Genomic DNA, 17,763 nt, shown 5'->3' on the forward strand with positions numbered 1-17,763 from the left:
TAAGAAGGTCAGGCAAAAATAATGATCCTTCCTCTCTTCAGAAAGCAATTTTTAGTCTATAAAGAACCCTTTTTAGCTGCAGCAGATGCATAACAAGAAAAAGCAGTGTTCATAGGGCACCCTGTGATAATGGAATCTGGCTTAATTCAAATACTGTATAAGAGAGTCTGAAAAGCACTGAAATGAGGAGAGGGAAGATTTTTCTACCACCACTGTTGACTGAGGTATTCATGAAAGTAATGTGACAAGGACATGAGACGTAACAGGAAATAGATAAGAAAAACAGAACAGTAAGAATTTTCATTCAGGCGGAAGATGACCTTTAAACTGAAAGTATTTTACATCAAAACATCGTCAGATAGTTTGAACTCTTCAGTTCCATTATAACTCTAATTTATTGCCTAACAATATTGGCGAGTGATGCATATAGTCCTCCTGAGGCTCACTCCACTGCTATCTTTCTAAGAGCACTAAGTGTTATTACCCTCGCAGATGAGACCAAAAAAAATAATAATGACACAAATCTGGGAAAGACCTTTAAAGTAAAGAACAAAGCAAGGAAAGGGAAGGAGAGTAACAGTGCCATCTTTTCCTTTCCTCAGCTAGGAATTCACACAGGAAGTGTCAATCTGTCAGTGGCTGGATATAATCTTCTACATTGTGACGTATGGGGCGATCATGGTGCCCTGTCACCGGTAGTCCTTGTCGTTGATTAAGGCTTTTCATCCTCCATTGGGCTTTGCCGTGGGCCGCCCGCACTTTGTCTTGTGACATGCGTAATTTCCTCCTCACAGTCTCCCCGTCTTGATAGTGAGCTAATAGAAACTCTCCCCAGATCCACTCCTAATGAAGACAGATCCTCAGATGGCCAAGCAGTCTCATTTATATTACCAGTCTATCAACTTGTTTTAAGTAGATTAGGCATGTTCCGTGCGACAAGGAAAGGAGGGGGGGGTACAACTGTATAAAAATAATTTACAAAGGGATTTTACAGAGCATTATCATCATTTAAGTCATATCACACCACTGCTGAAGGTTTGCTGGATCCCCAGACAATGAGGGGATGAGAGGACTATCAGTGGAGATTGAAAATGTGATCAGACTGTTGTGGATATCGCTGAATGCTGAAGGTTGTCTGGAGTAGATGGGTTAAGGTGGCTGGATGGTTTCATGAATGGATGGTTTCATGAATGCTGCAACTAATAATTATTTTCATTTTTGATTTGTCTGTTATTTTCCTGATTCATCTATAAAATTCAGAAAACTGTTTTGTTTTAATATGCCTATCACAATTTTCCAGATTCCAAAGTAGTTTTGTCTGACTAAGAGTCCAAAACCCGAAGATATTCAGTTTATAATGATATAAATCAGCAAACATTTCAGACAGTGGAACATGCAATTGTTTGGCCTTTTTTTGGACAATCACTCAAACAATAGTGAAAAATAGTTGCCAATAAATTTTCTGTTCATTCATTAACCAACTAATCATTTCAGTTCCAGTGCATATACATGAATTTAGTGTAATTTAGTGAAATAAGAAGGGAACTGACATTCAGATGTGGACTTTCATTTAGCTTTCATTTGAGACTTGGTGTGCGGCATAATTAAAGGAACCCTTTTCTGTAGACTGATGACAAAAAAGCAGCGTGAGAAAATACTGAACTCCAGGAATCTATCAGCAGTTCACATGGATTATGTAGTGTCAGTGGGTGATGTAAAAATATAGACAAAATATAAAGTGAAAATCCTTCACCAGTGACCTCTGAGCTCTGGATGTTGTCCTTTTAGGTTGTATGTTTTCATTACAACAGCGGCTGACCTCAATCTGACTGACATTAGCCTCTAATGATCCTGTGCTTCCCACTCAGTAGGCTCGAGGAAACAGACAACTCTCTCTGGCAGAGCCGCTGCTTTATGGGGCTTGTTAACCAATGTAATCATAAATAATTCAGCTCAACCCTTTGAAAGGTAAATATTTGGGTAAAATAACAGCAGTATGTCTTTAATGTTAATTTCTTAAACATTTTTCTTGTGATGCTATCATGTTAATGAATGCAGACCTGCAGTGTGCCGTTATATAAGAAACTGGAACATGTGATGTATTTATTGATGGTATTTATTTGTGTCCTAAAGAAGTGATTGTAACTAGAAGACATCTGTCAAATATTTTCATGTTTTAAAAAGTTTTTTTATATAGTTGGAGCTAATGTTCTTGATTAATCTGTTAATCGTTTAGTTTATTACTCATGAGAACAAAATGTTCATCACAATCCATCAGAGCTAAAACTACTATCTACAAATTGCCTGCTTTGTCCAACGGACAATAATAACCAACAAATAGCCATTCCAAACTGATACAAAACAGAGAAAAGGAGCAAATCTCTACATTTTGAGAGAAGGAAACCAGAGAATTTTTGGCTTTTTTGCTCAAAAAAATGTCTAAAATTATTAAGTAATTATCAAAATAATTTTCTGCGGATCACCTGAGTCTGTCTACTTTTTATATCTTGCCACTTTAGCAACTTCAAAAATCAGAAACCGTTGAGCTCAAAATAATCATCTAAAAAGTAAACAAATATTGAATACTTAATAAAAACATAAGGACACTGTCTGCCCTCAGTGCTTTAATCATCCCTGGATCGCTGTCAAATTGTGCTGGACTGTGAGCAGCGGGATATTGGATTATTATTTTAAAACGGAAAGCCTCTAGAACTTTCCCATAAATGTTCAATGATCTATGAATTGACAGGATGTGGGAAGTGTTTGACTTCATTCAGATGTTCTTGAAGATGCTCTTCAGTTTGTTTGGCAGGTGTGTGTTGGCCTGACTATCTTTGAATACTGGAAGATGATGATGGTGTAAACAGTATGCTGCATAATGGTCTCACAGTCTTACAACAATCAACAATGAATCCCTTGAGATGCCTTTCCACATCGCTACATTAGACATTTTTTGACAAAATGTAATTAAAAGCTGTCAAATAACAATAATATTAATGATTAAATATGATTATAATGCGTCAACCATATTACTGCTGTGGTACATTCTGGTTACTTACTGTCTAATTTAACTATAAAATAGGGCAATATTACAACAATAGTTTCTATTTCATGTGCCCAGTGATGGAAAAAGTATTTGGATTCTTTACTAGAATTCTGCAGAAAAATGTCCCTTTTGACTGATATATTATTGCATAGTACATTATTAGATTGTTAATACTGATACCTCATTGGAATAACTAGCATTTTGCTGTTGTAACTGGTGGAGGTGGAGAGAATTTTAACTTGAAGCTGTTTAGTTCAGTGCTTTCCATTCTAGGGATTGGGTCTTACAGAGTGAAGAGATAAATCTTGGGGGTCATGAGATATGTAATAGGATAGGAAAGAAGTAAAAACAAAGTTCTGCCACTATAATTTGCATTTGTTAGTATTTTCTCTTGGGGCCTCGAACAGTCATTTAAATGAAACTGTCTGAGAAGTTTAGAGGGGGAATGTTTCTTTGGTGGATCTGATAACAACTCATACACATCTGAAACATGCCAATGGACCCCAACCGGACACTTTGTTTTTTTTAAAAGGTCACAAGCTAAGAAGGTTGAAGATGACAGTGTTACACTTCAGCAATGCATTTTTTATTTCATGTAAAATCTTAATCTGAATAGTATTTAGTATCTAAAGCTGTTGTGCTGCAGTTGTGTAGAAGTATGAAGCGACATTCAATGGAAAAACTCTATAACTATAAAGTACATGTACCTCAAAATTATACTTTTAGTACACTACATGAGTAACTCTGTCCTTCCACCACAACATCTACCAACCTACATCAAGTAATGTAGTAAACATTCATATGGAGATTCACCCTCATTAAAACAACTTAATATTTATTCAGTCCTATGTTGGCATTAGCAAATTCTTATTTTTGGTTTGCCAAGTTGTCACATCAGATGATCCAAGCAGCTGGAAAGTTGCAATTTATTTTGTACCTTGTAGGCAAATTCAGTGGTCTAAATTCCAATAAACATCTAAGCTATGCCATTACATGCAGCCTCACCACTCTGGAGATTATCAGAATTCAACCCTGTGGTCATTTGTGTGGAGCGCAACTTTAGAGGAAGTGTGTTGTGTGTTGGACTTGGTGGCTGCTAAACACATTAACATCAAAGAAAAATAAGCAATACACAGACATCAAATGTCAGCCACTGATCTTCACTTGTCACTGCTGCCTTAATTTGAACAGAGATGGCGACCAGACAAGGTTGAAAATGACACAGGATGTAATCTAGGAACTCCTTGAAAAAAAATCCATAAAATGGAAATTCATGATATGACTTCCTGATGAAGCTCCAGCAACGGCTCCTCTCCTGCTCATAATTGAAACAATGCTGCAGGATAGCAGAAGTCAATGGCACTAATGCATAACAGTGCAATGAATGTATGAGGTTTAATAGATCGTGAAAATGGCAATCTGATGACAGAGATGGAGCATTTCATTAGAAGGCTTGAATCGAGTCTGTACGGGCGGGTGCTACTGCACTCTAATACACCGTGATGAAAGACTGGCTGTCGAGTGCCCACACAGTACACCTGGAAGGATGGCCTTTTGTTCACACGATACCCTTAATTAAAGGTTCTCAGAGCCAGGATTATTTGGATCCTGTTCTAAGTTGGTAAAATACCTGGAATCATTCAGCTGCTGTCTAAAACATCTTTCTCTCTCTCTATCTCACTGTCTACATATACAGTGTATACGTGTGTGTGTGTGTGTGTGTGTGTATGTGTGTGTATGTGTGTGTGTGGGTGGGTGGGTATCAGCTCATATGTCAGCCAATAGGTGACAAAATATTTCAGGAATGCAGGAAAGATGTCTGGGGTAATGTAGAAAGTAAGTCATTACACAGTTTGCTCACTACAAGTTTATTCAACCAAATGCTAACTTCAGCATTCTAACGTGCTAACATGCAGATGTTTAGCAAGTATGATGTTAACCATATTCACCAGCTTGTTACCATGTTCTTGTTAGCATAGTGGGCATCAGGTATTTGGTCAGAAACTATATTATTGGGAAAGATTTATTTTTTTTGACCTGATGTTGGTGCTAGACGCAGTTTAAGTTTAAGCAATCATCAAACTTTTTTCTGATCCTGAGGGAATATGAGTGTCTGTACCAAATGTTACGGCAATCCATTCAGTAATTGTCAGGATATGTCACTGTGAACCAAAACAATTTCACCTTCACAGTCGCACTGAAGCCAGGGGATCACCAAAGTTGATGTTGATCAGGATGGGAGCTATGAATATCTAGCCAGTTTTTCTCATAGATGCTGACATCTTGTGTTTTTACCGGGTAGGTGAAAGCTATGATTTGCTAAGTCAGGGGATCCCCAAAACAATTAAAACCCGTCCTCTGTGAATCATGAATGTCTGCACAAAATGTACAGGCTATACATCCAGCACTTGTTGAGATATTGCAGTCAGGACCAAAGTGGTGGATCCACCAACGCCCCCATCCCTAAGGCCACGTTATAGCTAAAAACTGGTGCTGATGTGCAGCCAGTTTTTTTTTTTTTGCTAGACAGACTGAACATGCCAGAGCATCTCAAACTACCTAACAGAGGTGTAACACAAAGCTAATCATCTGTTTATTTCACAAACTCATTTATATTGAGATTTACAACACCAGGAGTGGGAGGGGCGTACTCTGGAAGATTGTTTGTTTTGGCAAATATGCATCATGGTGCTTTGGCTAATAGTTCCTGTTCACACTGTACAGGAAAAAAAATAATTTGGATCTATTTAATGGTATGAATTTGATGATTATGAGACCAGATCTGCTGTTCACATCTGTTCAGGGAGCATTATCTGTTCATATCCGATTAATGTATTCATGTTTGGTTACATCCTTACAAAGTAGGTCTGATAAAAGATTCAAAATGCTATCAAAACCTGAATATGTATATGCTCTTAAATACAAGACTGCAGCAGCACAAGTTTTTAGCACTACTAAGTGAAAGTATTTACAATATTTGCCTTTCGTGTAGCATTTTTTAATAACGAGGCCATATATTCTCATCATTTACAGCCTATAGTATGTTGGTGGTACAAGTAGAGCTAAATGCTGTGGAACGTCCCAATATATCAAATGCTCTCCATGCCATGTACTAATATTTCTCAACATGGATAAGACATCCAGAGAAGAACAGCCTAAGGCATTGTAGCAGTGTGTGTGTGTGTGTGTGTGTGTGTGTGTGTGTGTGTGTGTGTGTGTGTGTGTGTGTGTGTGTGTGATTCATGCTGCCAAGTTATGAAGCAGCCAGGGTCTAGAATAGTGTTTGTATTGACTGTGGAAAGTCAGAGCCCCCATTATAGCCACGCTGTAAACAAAGACATGACATAGTGTGTAAGTCAGACGAGGAGTCTGAGGTATCATGAATCATTAAACAAATATGGCTCACAACAGCTCATTGAAGATGCTCTCCATGCCTCCATTCACACAGCAAAGCTGTAGGAAATACCACGAGTCAGTCATGGATTCACTAAAGCAAACTTTGGCCTAAAAGCAAGTTTTCAAGCATTGGAATAGTATTAAAACAATATATATATTATTTAACATAATTAAAAACAAATTACTTAAGTTCTTTAGCTTCTACAACAGCTTAGACCCTCCTGAAAAACAAACATTTAAATGTATTCAAGAATGTTCTCTGTAATAGAAGAATGTAATACATGCAAATGATTGACCCTGTCTCCGAGAAATTCCATTTATATACTAATTATTTGCCACAACAATGCACTGTGAAAGTTAATGCAGCCCAGATTATCAACATAATAACAGAAATGTTTTTAATGAACATATCTTGACATTTTTTATTAGTTTTTCCTCCATCTTTTGTGAACTAGAGCATGATTAACATTTTTATAGTCATAGTTTTTATAGTTTATGCAACCCAAAGTGCCTGGTTAGAGGAAAGATTCAACATTTTGGAGAAATACACTAAGGGGATCGATACCATTCTTGTTTCTGCACATTAAATACAAAGCTACAACCATCAGCTGCCTAATAAGGTCTGAAAATGGGGAAACAGCTAACCTGGTTCTGTCCAAAGATAACAAAATCCACCTACCAGCAACACTAAAGCACATTAACACATTATATCTTCTTTATTTAATCTGTACATAAAACAGAATGTTTTGTTACCTTTGGCCAGACCCAGGCTAACTGTTTCCCCCCGTGTCCTGTTCTTATGGTAAGCTAAATTAGCTCTCTGCATGTGGTAGCTAATCTTCTCATCTAACTGTCTGTAAGAAAGTGAATAAGTGTATTTTCCAAAATGTCAGTCATCCTATAAGGTTAGGGCTCGATTGTGGTCTTGGTTAAATGTTTAAAGAGTATACATAAGGAATTATGTGTTTTCAATAAACCACCCTCTTTTCCAAACCTCTATCAAACAGCAATTTTACCTAATACAGCCTTAACCAAAACTAAACGCATGTAATGTGAGACTTAGGGTAGGAACCACTGTCTCTGGTGTCCACCCATCATCCACCCCGACCACCTCCCTGCAACTTCTGAGTGGTACAAGAACGTAGCACTTCATGGATTTAAAAAAAAACAAAAAAAAAAAAAACACTGCAATACAACACAAACAGTACAATTAATGCAGCAATTATATTTCCTCCAAAATGTTATTAGGCAATATGGTACATTAACATTATTAGTAGCAGACAGGAGTAAAATGATCAAGTATTTTTGTTTCATCATCATCCTTGTTCTTAAAATTCTCACTACAGGTTGTGTATTTATAAATGCTTCCTTTACTTCCTCCTTCAATGTACTTTTTTTTTTTTTTCTGTTTTAAAGAGATAGTGGTTTTTGCTCAGGTTTCATACCGGATCCACCTATGTGTATCTGCATGTTTGCAATTTGAGTAAGCGTTTTTAATTCCCCATTTACAGGTGTCAGACATGAAAGCTGGGAGTGGTAGACATGGTTTCCCATATCGCCGCCTCTGCATTTGTAATCAGGACTTGGTGTAAATACAGACATCTCATTACCAGTGAGCTGAAGTGTGGTACTGAGGAAGGGCAAGGGCAATGACAAGGATTCTCTGAGTAATGGGCTCTAACAGATCAGCACACCATTAAGTGGACCTGCGGTGCACGTAGTAGCCCTACAGGCCCATTATAAAGGAAAACACAACCAAGTGAGACAACTGAAGCCTCTAATGGCAGTCTCCCTTTACAATTTAATGTTGTTAAACACAACTCTGTGGATGTTGTTGAGGAGTGCAATATGATTGCGAGGCTAAACTATTGGCAGAAAGTGCAGGACATGCTGAATAAAACATTATCCTGCATGTTTTTATTTTTCGTACTTGATTTATTTTTTGTACATTAATTCCATGTCTTACTTGAGCAATTTGTGCCAGCCAATCACCTGACCCAACTGGCATGCACCCCTGCAAAGTCAATATGTTAATGCATTTTGCTCAGAAACAATGGCATTGTGCTTCTTAGTATTTATCCTAAGCTTCCTCTCTTGCATCGTTCATATTTGATTGTGGAGACTGGAGACTTAGGCAAAACTAGGAGAGAATGGGATTGCAATTAATCACGTCCAGTGTCTGCCAACACTGATACCTATATTGGTCTTTGAATCGGTGTAGGTTATAGGATGAACAGTTTTTGCATCTATCTTCCTTTAAGGCATTGGCAGGCTAATGAGAAAAATCTGATCTGAATGTTGGATCTATAAGCATTCACTGTGGAGCAGAACAGGAGCAAAATAAGATTACTGCTTGGTTCACAATGTTTGTACAGGATTTGCAGTAACTTGCTTTTAAAACCTGTTACATCATAACACTGACAAAATTTTGAATATTCTTGAAAAACTCTTTAAAGACTTAGAATTTGTCTCAACTATCCCATCCTACTGCACACATAATTGAATATTCCCATGTGGCCCTTTGTTTGGTGCCAGCCACTGTGGCGCACAAATTGTGATCAAGGCCAGGAATAGTGCACGGAGAGCTGGGTGGCTGTTGACTGCAGGATTTAGGAACTCGGCTGTGCCTTCCTACTGCTGCTGGCAAGAGATTTCTGCCAGGCGCTGGTGTGCAGAACAAGAACTAATCTGGAGTGGTCTGTTGCAGCTAAAAGGAACTGGCCCTGAAGTCATACATTATGGGAAAAGTGGGGATAATTTCTCCCACTCATTTCTACAATTTTCTGCTGTAGACCTATGTAGCAGATATATACTGAATACGGGTTTCCTATCAAGAGTTGTGTTTTTCATTGCCTACCACAGTTTAATGGATTCTATACAATCTGAATCGTCCAAAACTACTGCTTTATATTACTGATTTGATCAAAACTGTCCTTTTAGAATAAGCAGTGAAACTGTTTCTGTATGTGTTAATACGCATAATTTGCGCACTGCACACTGTGATACACACAAAAGAATTTTACAGCTTTAAACTTTGAATGCACAAAGACTTTATTTTTAAAGCAGTAGTGGGTAGTTTACTAGAGTTAAATCCCTTCAGTCTGAAGTTATTCCCATACATATTCATGAGTAGTGGGCAGGCCTTAACACTGTGATAAAGAAAGTGGGGAAATGCTTCAGCTCACGTATTGGGAATATCAGTGGAAAATCCAGAAGTGTGCCCCTTTGTGACACATGAATCCATTTTTTTTTTTTTTTTAAAACATAAAATTAATGGTTGACAGATGATAAATGTCTGAAATCCAGGCAAAATGAAAGTCTATATGCGGCAAATATCTGTGATTAATGACACACCAGACAGTTTCACAACCTCTGGCATCACATGACCTTTTAGGAAATGTGAAGTAGTATTATATTGCCCCTTTCCTGCACAGGTAGCCTGTAAATAATGTAAATTTGCAGTTCAAATCTGCACATCTGCAGTGCATTCAGAAAGTATTCAAACCTGTACACTGTTGCAGCCTTATGCTAAGTTTGCTTAAATTCATTTTTTTCCCTCATCAATCTACACTGAACACCCTGTAATGACAAAGTGAAAACAGAATGAGTTAATTCCTGAAAATGTATTGAAAAGGAGAAACTGAGTATTATTCAGAGCCTTTACTCAGTACAGCGAATACAGCCCCAAGTCTTCTTGGGTATGACACGATAGGCTTTGCACTCCTGGATTTGTAGATTTTCTGCCATTCTTCTCTGCAGAGCCTCTCAAACTCTGGCAGGTTGAATGGGGGCCGTCAGTGGACAGCCATTTTCAGGTCTCACTCTTTCAGGTCTCCAGCTCTGGCTGGGCCACTCAAGAACATTCACAGAGTTGTCACTAAGCCACTCCTGTGTTGTCTTGGCCGGGTGCTGAAGGTCATTGTCCTGTTGCAAAGTGAACCTTCGGCCCGGTCTGAGGTCCTGAGCGCTGTAGACCAGGCTTTCATTAAGGATATCACTGTACTTTGCTCTGTTGCACTGCCCTCAACCATGACCAGCCTCCCTGTCCCTGATGCTGAAAAACAACCACACAGCATGATGCTGCTACCACCGTGCTTCATACCATCCAAGGGTATTCAGCAGGTGATAAGCAGTGCCTGGTTTCCTCTCTGGTTTCTGACACTAAGACCAAACAGCTCAATCTTGATTTCATCAAACTGTGAGACTGTGAGAATTTTGTTTCTCAGAGTCTGAGATTCCTTTAAGTGCTTTTTTGAAAACTTTCACTGTGAAGAGTTATTTTTCTGCCCACTCTGTCATAAAAAGTTTGTTGGAGTGCTACAGTGATGGTTGTCCTTCTGGAAGTTTCTCCCATCTCCCCACAAGATCTGTGGATCTCAGCCAGTGATCATCAGGCTCTTGGTCGCTCTTACTAAGGTCCTGGTTGTTTCAAACTTCTTCCATTTAAGAATTATGGAGGCCACTGTGCCCCAGATCTGTGCCTCGACACAATCCTGTCTCTGCAGACAGTTCCTTTGACCTCATGGCTTGGGTTTTTGCTCTGATGCATTGTTAGCTGTGAAACCTTATATAGACACATGTGTGTCTTTCCAAATCATGTCCAGTCAGCTGAATTTACCACAGGACTCCAATCAAGGTGCAGAAATATCTCAAAGATAATTAAGAGAAATTGGAGCCTCCTGAGCTACATTTCCAGTGTCATGGCAAAGGGACTGAATACATATGTCAATGTGATTTTTCAGTTTTGTTTTTTTTCTGTATTAAGTGTGGATCTCATCTATTGATATACATGCACAAGTTACAAAAAACTAAATAGCCTACCTGTTACAATTAAAATCCCACTATGGTAGGATTATGTCTATTATAAGTAAATTAACTCAAGAAGACCATGTACATAAAGCACATGTTGCTCTGGTGACACATTAATCAATGAGTCCAGCTGTGGAGAAAAAATCGAAAATCAAAGAAAAAACGGCCATTAAATGTGATTGAACCAGAGGAGCTTGAACAAACTGAAAGTGAAACACAGCAAAGTGGCCTCGCCACATTCAGCCCAACAGGTGACCAAATGAAAAGCTTGTATACCTGTAATGCAAGCATTGAAAAGCACCCAAATTAGCTACATTACCTAAATAAATAAAAAACAACAACATCAGTCATTTCAGCAAATCCCCCAAAACAACACATATTTATGCTCATAGGAAGGAAGGAGGAAGTAGTGTTACATTATTATACAGCCACAAACTCTGCAGAGGGAGGAGGCCATGGTGAATGCATGGGGCAGCAAAACATTGGACTTTAATACCGGAGATTAAAGTTTCCCATTTCATCCTGACAGTTAATATGGGTTTCTTTTAACCTCCCCTGACCGCAACCTCTGGGTTATTAATGTATGATAAAGACAGCCCCCTTAGCAAAGTAGTTATTTTAACCCACACCATGATCTTTTCCTCAACCGAACCAAGTCATTACAGGTTTCCTGCAAATGTATAGTACAGTAGACATAGTCTGACACACCAAATACAGTTCAGTTGTTTTAGATGGCATGTATTTTCCTTTGTTTGATTTCGAGGACTTGTTCCAATAATCGAATGAACACCATAACAGGATCTGTATTTTACAGTGGGTGTGTGTATTTAAGCCTATACAAGAGGAGATTTAACGTTAATGTCCACCCAAAGCTGCAGCTATAATGGTCAAATGAGTCTAATGTTCTGGTGGGCTTAATGAATTTAACACAAACACATGCTATCACTGTCAATTCACGAGGAATCAGAGTTATCCTGTACTAAATCATGGCCCAGTTCATTTTGTATTTGCTGAAATGCATACTAACGCCCTTTATTGTTGTCATTTGATCTAAGTTGTTGGTATTTTATGGTGTAAAATCCAGCCGAATCACAAGCTTCCCCTGTGAAATCACACTTAAATGCAACACTAATCAACAAATCTGTCAATTACACAGCAAAACCGACGCCCAAGGAAGAGCAGTATGCCATATTTGGAAACGTTCCTCATCTGTGACGAAACCATTCACAACTGCTCAGACCTGAGCCACTGAGTCAGGAAATAGATGAAGAAATGAATGTGAGGCAAAACCGCAGCTGATGGCAAAACCACCAGCAAAATTATCTTCTGTTTAGTTCAAAATTCATCATTTTGAATTTCCTGCATCCCTTTATCTTATGAAGTAATAAAAATATATTGGGTGATTAAATATGATCATCGTGCTTGAAAATATCTTAACAATGGAAACCAGCAAAAAGAGGAATTAGCTAACATTACAGTCATGTTTCACATAGAAAGAGCTGCTTGTTCACTTCATTACACGACTCTGTACGTTAGACCAAAACTCTGTGAGTTATAACGGATGTGTTCGTGATTTGGCTCCATTATGCTCTTGACTCATTCGAAAGAATTCTGCCTGTCACAAGAGACAGATTGTTTAAAATGTGAGCTGAAGCCAGATTTGCTGAGGACAGCATGTGGCATTATAGCCTTTGATAAGAACAAAGATTAATTCGACATCTTGTCAAATGCGTTTCCTTTATGAGGAACTGTCTTGCTGGGATGGAAAGATTATTTGCTTCATTGTTTGTGTTGTAAATCTTGTAAATTAACCAGACTGCCAGTGGATGTCATCTCTGATTAGTGTCAGCAGGCCTCTAATGAAGATGTTCAACCTGTAGGCGTGTTACAGCTCTCATGCACCGACTCTGTGATAAGAGAGTTTATTTACAGCCCGGTGGTTTTTATACAAGTATCTGAACAGTAAAAAAAAAAAAAAACAAACGTCAGAATGAAAACTTTCAAAGTCCAGAGTCTGCAACAAAACTATTTTACCAGAAGATACATATGGCTGAAATGACTAAGCCTTTAAAAGAACAGAAAGCTTGTTAAAGGATCACAAAGAAAAAGAATCAGCAGTTTAGAAAATAGGATTGTGTTGTGAGGAATGGATCTGCTGGTGTTTTGGAGATCATCAGACTGTGGTCGGCACAGCAAGGCCACACAGACGGCCCCCTGACAAACAGATGGACAGCCAGGAGGAGGGAGCAGAGAAGGTGATCCAGAGTGTGGACTCACCATGATCATGAAGCAGTGATAAGGAACAACAGAGGAACAGATACCCAAAACACAAAACGTCTGTCTGTCTGTCTGTCTGTCTGTCTGTCTGTCTGTCTGTCTGTCTGTCTGTCTGTCTGTCTGTCTGTCTGTCCGTCTGTCCGTCTGTCCATCTGTCCGAACTGCTGGATGCTGGAGACTTCAGCGCTGACGTATGCTCTTGCCTTCAGCTCGGTGTGAAAGGAAAAGGAAGAGAAGCCGACAGAGGAGAATGATTTATCCCGCCCTGTTCCTATAATGTCACACTAACTCACAGCAGCATGGAAAATGAATTACAAGAGATGAAGGAAATGACAGTAAACATATCCTGGATGATTTTCTGGGTATAAGGGGAACATTATCAGGTCTGGAACAGATTACAGTACAAGGAAACAAATTTGTATGTAAAGGTTAAAAGTAACAGGCTTTTTGCTGACAGCCAGTCTCTTATTCTGTTTATTGGAGCCTCTCCAAGCTTTGCATCTTAATGAGACGTTTCTTTTTTTTTTTGTTTCTAGGAGAAAGTTGTTAATGAGGGAAAAATACTGAATACTGTCTTGTGCCATTAGAAACTTACACAATACAGCAGGTACACTCTTGAATGTTCAGGTATTCCCTTCAAGTACTGGAAATTTTAAGGTTTTTTGTGATGCAAGCTTTTCTTTTTTGAGCTGCCAGCAATACATTTTGCAGTAATTGTTTCTTCCCCTCAACTGGGTCTCTGGGGCAGCACTTCCTCCCAGGCTGCACACAAATCCTACCTCTGATTCGCAGACCCTAAACTGAACTATGGCTCGAACCTTAACCTCAATAACCAAAACCAAACACAGGCATTTAATTGGCGGATCTTGTTGGGGGTGGTGCACAGCTTCAGATAGGGGGGCTCAGTTCAGGGCAGGAAAAAGGTCATCTCTGTAAATGTTGCGCACCAGGAAATTTTCAGATGGTTCTATTTCTTTCTCAAATGCAGCGTTAGAAGAAGAGTCTGCACTAAAAACACTTTTATACACCTATTAAAAGCAGCAGCAGTAGTGACTGCAAAGCATGAAGAAATAAAATCCAGTAAAAGCAGGATAATTAAATACAAATACGCTCTGATAAAGACCATCAAGTCAAAACATGACAATAAGAGAAGCCAAGAGTGTGTCTCCGTTTTTTTATCAGAACGAGTCGACTGTAACTTATGATTTTGGATTAGCAGCTAAGAGAAGTGCTATTTGACAAACACTTCAGGTTCTGTTCAACACTAGTCACTTAAATAAGTAAATTTGTACAACCAATAATCTGATCATTTTCATTTCTGCCAATATGATAAGAATTGTACAACCCATCTGACTTTATACCAGAACTGGTTTGTCCACTGTGGCACATAAGCTTCTGTGAAGGTTGAGTAAACTGCATCTCTTTTTTCTCCTGGATAATCACTAATGCACACGTACTGTGACTGCTGATGGAGATTTACACTCCAGACAGTGTGAGTCTAATTCTTACTGTGAGAATGAAGGTGTCAATGACTAAAGAAAAGGCAATGTGTTATTGCGGTGAAGCGTTTTGATGGGGCTTTCAAGGCACTTGTAGGACCTCAAGAGATCATTTTGCCTGTTTTTCCAAAAACAATGAAATGCTTAAAATTAAAATTGTCTTGTGAAACATTTCTGTGTAGTAATGGCTATTGGTGTTTAAGGAGAATCTGACTGGTATTTAAAAAGCAACAATGGTTAGAGCTTTCTTTTGAGGGTTGTTGTCTTTTGCTACTATTCAGGTTTCTTTCTCTATTTTGGGGAGAGATTAAATGCAATATTGAATTTGGAGAAAATCATCTCAAATCAAATCTTTTCCTCTAATTGAAATCCAGTGAGCCATTTGAGATGTGGATGTAGGATTCGAGAGATCCTGAGGGCTATAGACTGGAACTTAACAAACCTCCAGCAAAACACAGGCTGCCATAAAAATGAAATGAGAAGTGGAGATAGAGCAAATCCTTTGCACCTCTGTCTGGTGCAAAAATCTTGAGATAAATCCTCATATCCCTCAGCATAATGTTCTCTCTTAACACAGAAGACAAGTAAAAGCACATCAATAGAAACATTCTTCAAGAAATAAATAGATCATTTGAATCTTCTAGTGTATAGAAACAAACATCATGAATTCAACAGCCTTACAAACAGGAGCATGAGCAGCATCTCTGACAGTGATACATAATCAAATGAGGCGTCACCAAACCATATGAACCCGCTGGGGTATCATGTCTCACTTGAAAATGATTAAATGCAAAGATGGATCGCCATTGTTTCATACAAACAAGCCAGTAAAAGTGCACAGATTTCAGCGCATCTTAAGAACGGCACCTCCATAGTCTACATCCACTGTCTTAACTGAATCACATGAGTTTAAAATGGATCGTCTGTCTGTATCTGTGCATTGATTAGACCTATAGACTCCTCGGATTTGCTTATGTGAGGAACAACAGCAAGCCAAGTGGAGCGGAAAAGGAGAGAGGGGCTTGCAGAGGGGGCTCCCATAGATACAGCTGATGAAGGGGTTCATTGTATTGTAAGGTCCCCCCCCCCCCCCCCCCAGCTCTATGAGAACACCAGAAGCCTTTCAGCAAAGGTGATTCATCTGTTGAGCCCACTAAAACAGGACTAAACACGCATACACACCAATGTTCACAAGGAAAGGGGGTTTGTAAAGTCAGCATGATTGATTAAATCAAAAATGCCACCAGAAGCCATGGGCAACATGTTTTATTGTTCATACTTTTTCCTCATATCATGACAGCAAGCTTTTAAACCTCACCAAGTAGCCTGGCAGACAAACACAGTGTCTTATCTGTGCAGCATACTCTCACAGACAGAAGCCACAACACAGCTGCGTAACTCTGATGCATGACTGTCACACCACTCCCGATGCTAATGTGACAGAGTAAAAGACAGGAAGCGCTCTTACCTTTAAATCCTCCCGATACAAGTGAGTCTAAAGTGGTGAAAGTGAACTTCTGCGATCTCTGATGCCGTCCACTCTTTCTCTTTTTTTTCTGTTTCTTCCTGTGTCTTTGTTTGGCCGCGTCAGCTCCAGTCAGCTCTGGACTCGCCTGCTGTTTGAACGCTGCTTGCCAAACCCGCCACACACATCAAATTCGAAAAGAAAGGTGAGGAACAAGGGAGATATGGCAAGTCAAAATGCCAGTACGATTGTTAGGGGGTTTTTTTGGGGGGGGGCTGTGAGGGGAATAAAACGCCCCGTGCAGATGTGGTGTTACTCCCAGACGCGATGTTTGAGCCAGTCTCCCGTTTCTCGATCAACTCCGCTGCTCAGACGCTGTCCAGTAGCTGAATGAGACTCCAGGGTTTGCAGAGATTTCCTACTTTTCTTCCTCTCCTGCTTCTTCTGTTTCACTGCACACTTCTTCCCTCCCACTGGCGCAAGACTGAACAATTATCTCTCCTTCTCTCTATTTCATTTTTTTAAAGCGCTGCACATCAGATCCTCACTAAAGGCAAGCCCTGACTGCTGGTAGCCAATTCCTCAACAACAACAACAACAATAACAGCAACAACAACAAAAAGGGACAAGAACTGACTGCGTAATATCGATGTTTGAAACATTAAATCAGCTGCATTTTAAAAACAGATCAATGATTTAACTCCCAGGTCGAGGCTAATGAATCTTTAATTGGAATAAGACGCACACAAGAAAAATGGTGGTTTCCAGTTGTAAAGACAGTCTTCACGTGGTGGTGAAAAAAAAGAAAAAAGATCATTGATGTAAAAACTGCATTTGAAGCAGCTGACAAGTCATTTCAAGAGTTTAGTCATTTGACAAACGCAGCCAGAGGATGAAGACAGAGACATTTGTCTCCCCTTTTGTTGTCAGAGATGCTTCAGAGATCACAACCTGCAGTAGTTGAGACTGAACTCTGTCTTCCTCTGTGGCGGGCTCTCACACCCCCTGATATCTGCACTTATAAGGTGACAGAGACTGTACATTGATGCGGGGACACGCGGCTCAAGAAATTAGGCCTATTTGCAGTAACGCACTGACTCATCGCTGCCTCACTGGGCGGTTTAAGCACAATACCAAAGTATGCCTGTGTGTGTGTGTGTATGTGTGTGTGTGTGTGTGTGTGTGTGTGTGTGTGTGTGTGTGTGTGTGTGTGTGTGTGTGTGTGTGTGCGCGCGCGCGTGTGTGCCTCTCAGCTCTGAAATCATCACCGT

At 39.4% G+C, this 17,763-nt stretch overlaps 1 protein-coding gene across 1 annotated transcript in view; it reads right to left on the reverse strand.

The window, feature by feature from the left end:
• Positions 1-17,018, reverse strand: part of grm4 (glutamate receptor, metabotropic 4) — a 175,871-nt gene extending 158,853 nt beyond the window's left edge. The window contains exon 1 of the mRNA XM_023406264.2: positions 16,496-17,018. The gene's annotated coding sequence lies outside the window, so the exon portion shown is untranslated. The remainder of the gene's footprint in view (positions 1-16,495) is intronic.
• Between the last annotated feature and the right edge of the window lie 745 nt (positions 17,019-17,763).

This window comes from Seriola lalandi, unplaced genomic scaffold (genome assembly GCF_002814215.2).
Source record: "Seriola lalandi dorsalis isolate HSWRI2012SDOR001 ecotype SW California unplaced genomic scaffold, Sedor1 jcf7180002054297, whole genome shotgun sequence".
Lineage (NCBI taxonomy): Eukaryota > Metazoa > Chordata > Actinopteri > Carangiformes > Carangidae > Seriola > Seriola lalandi.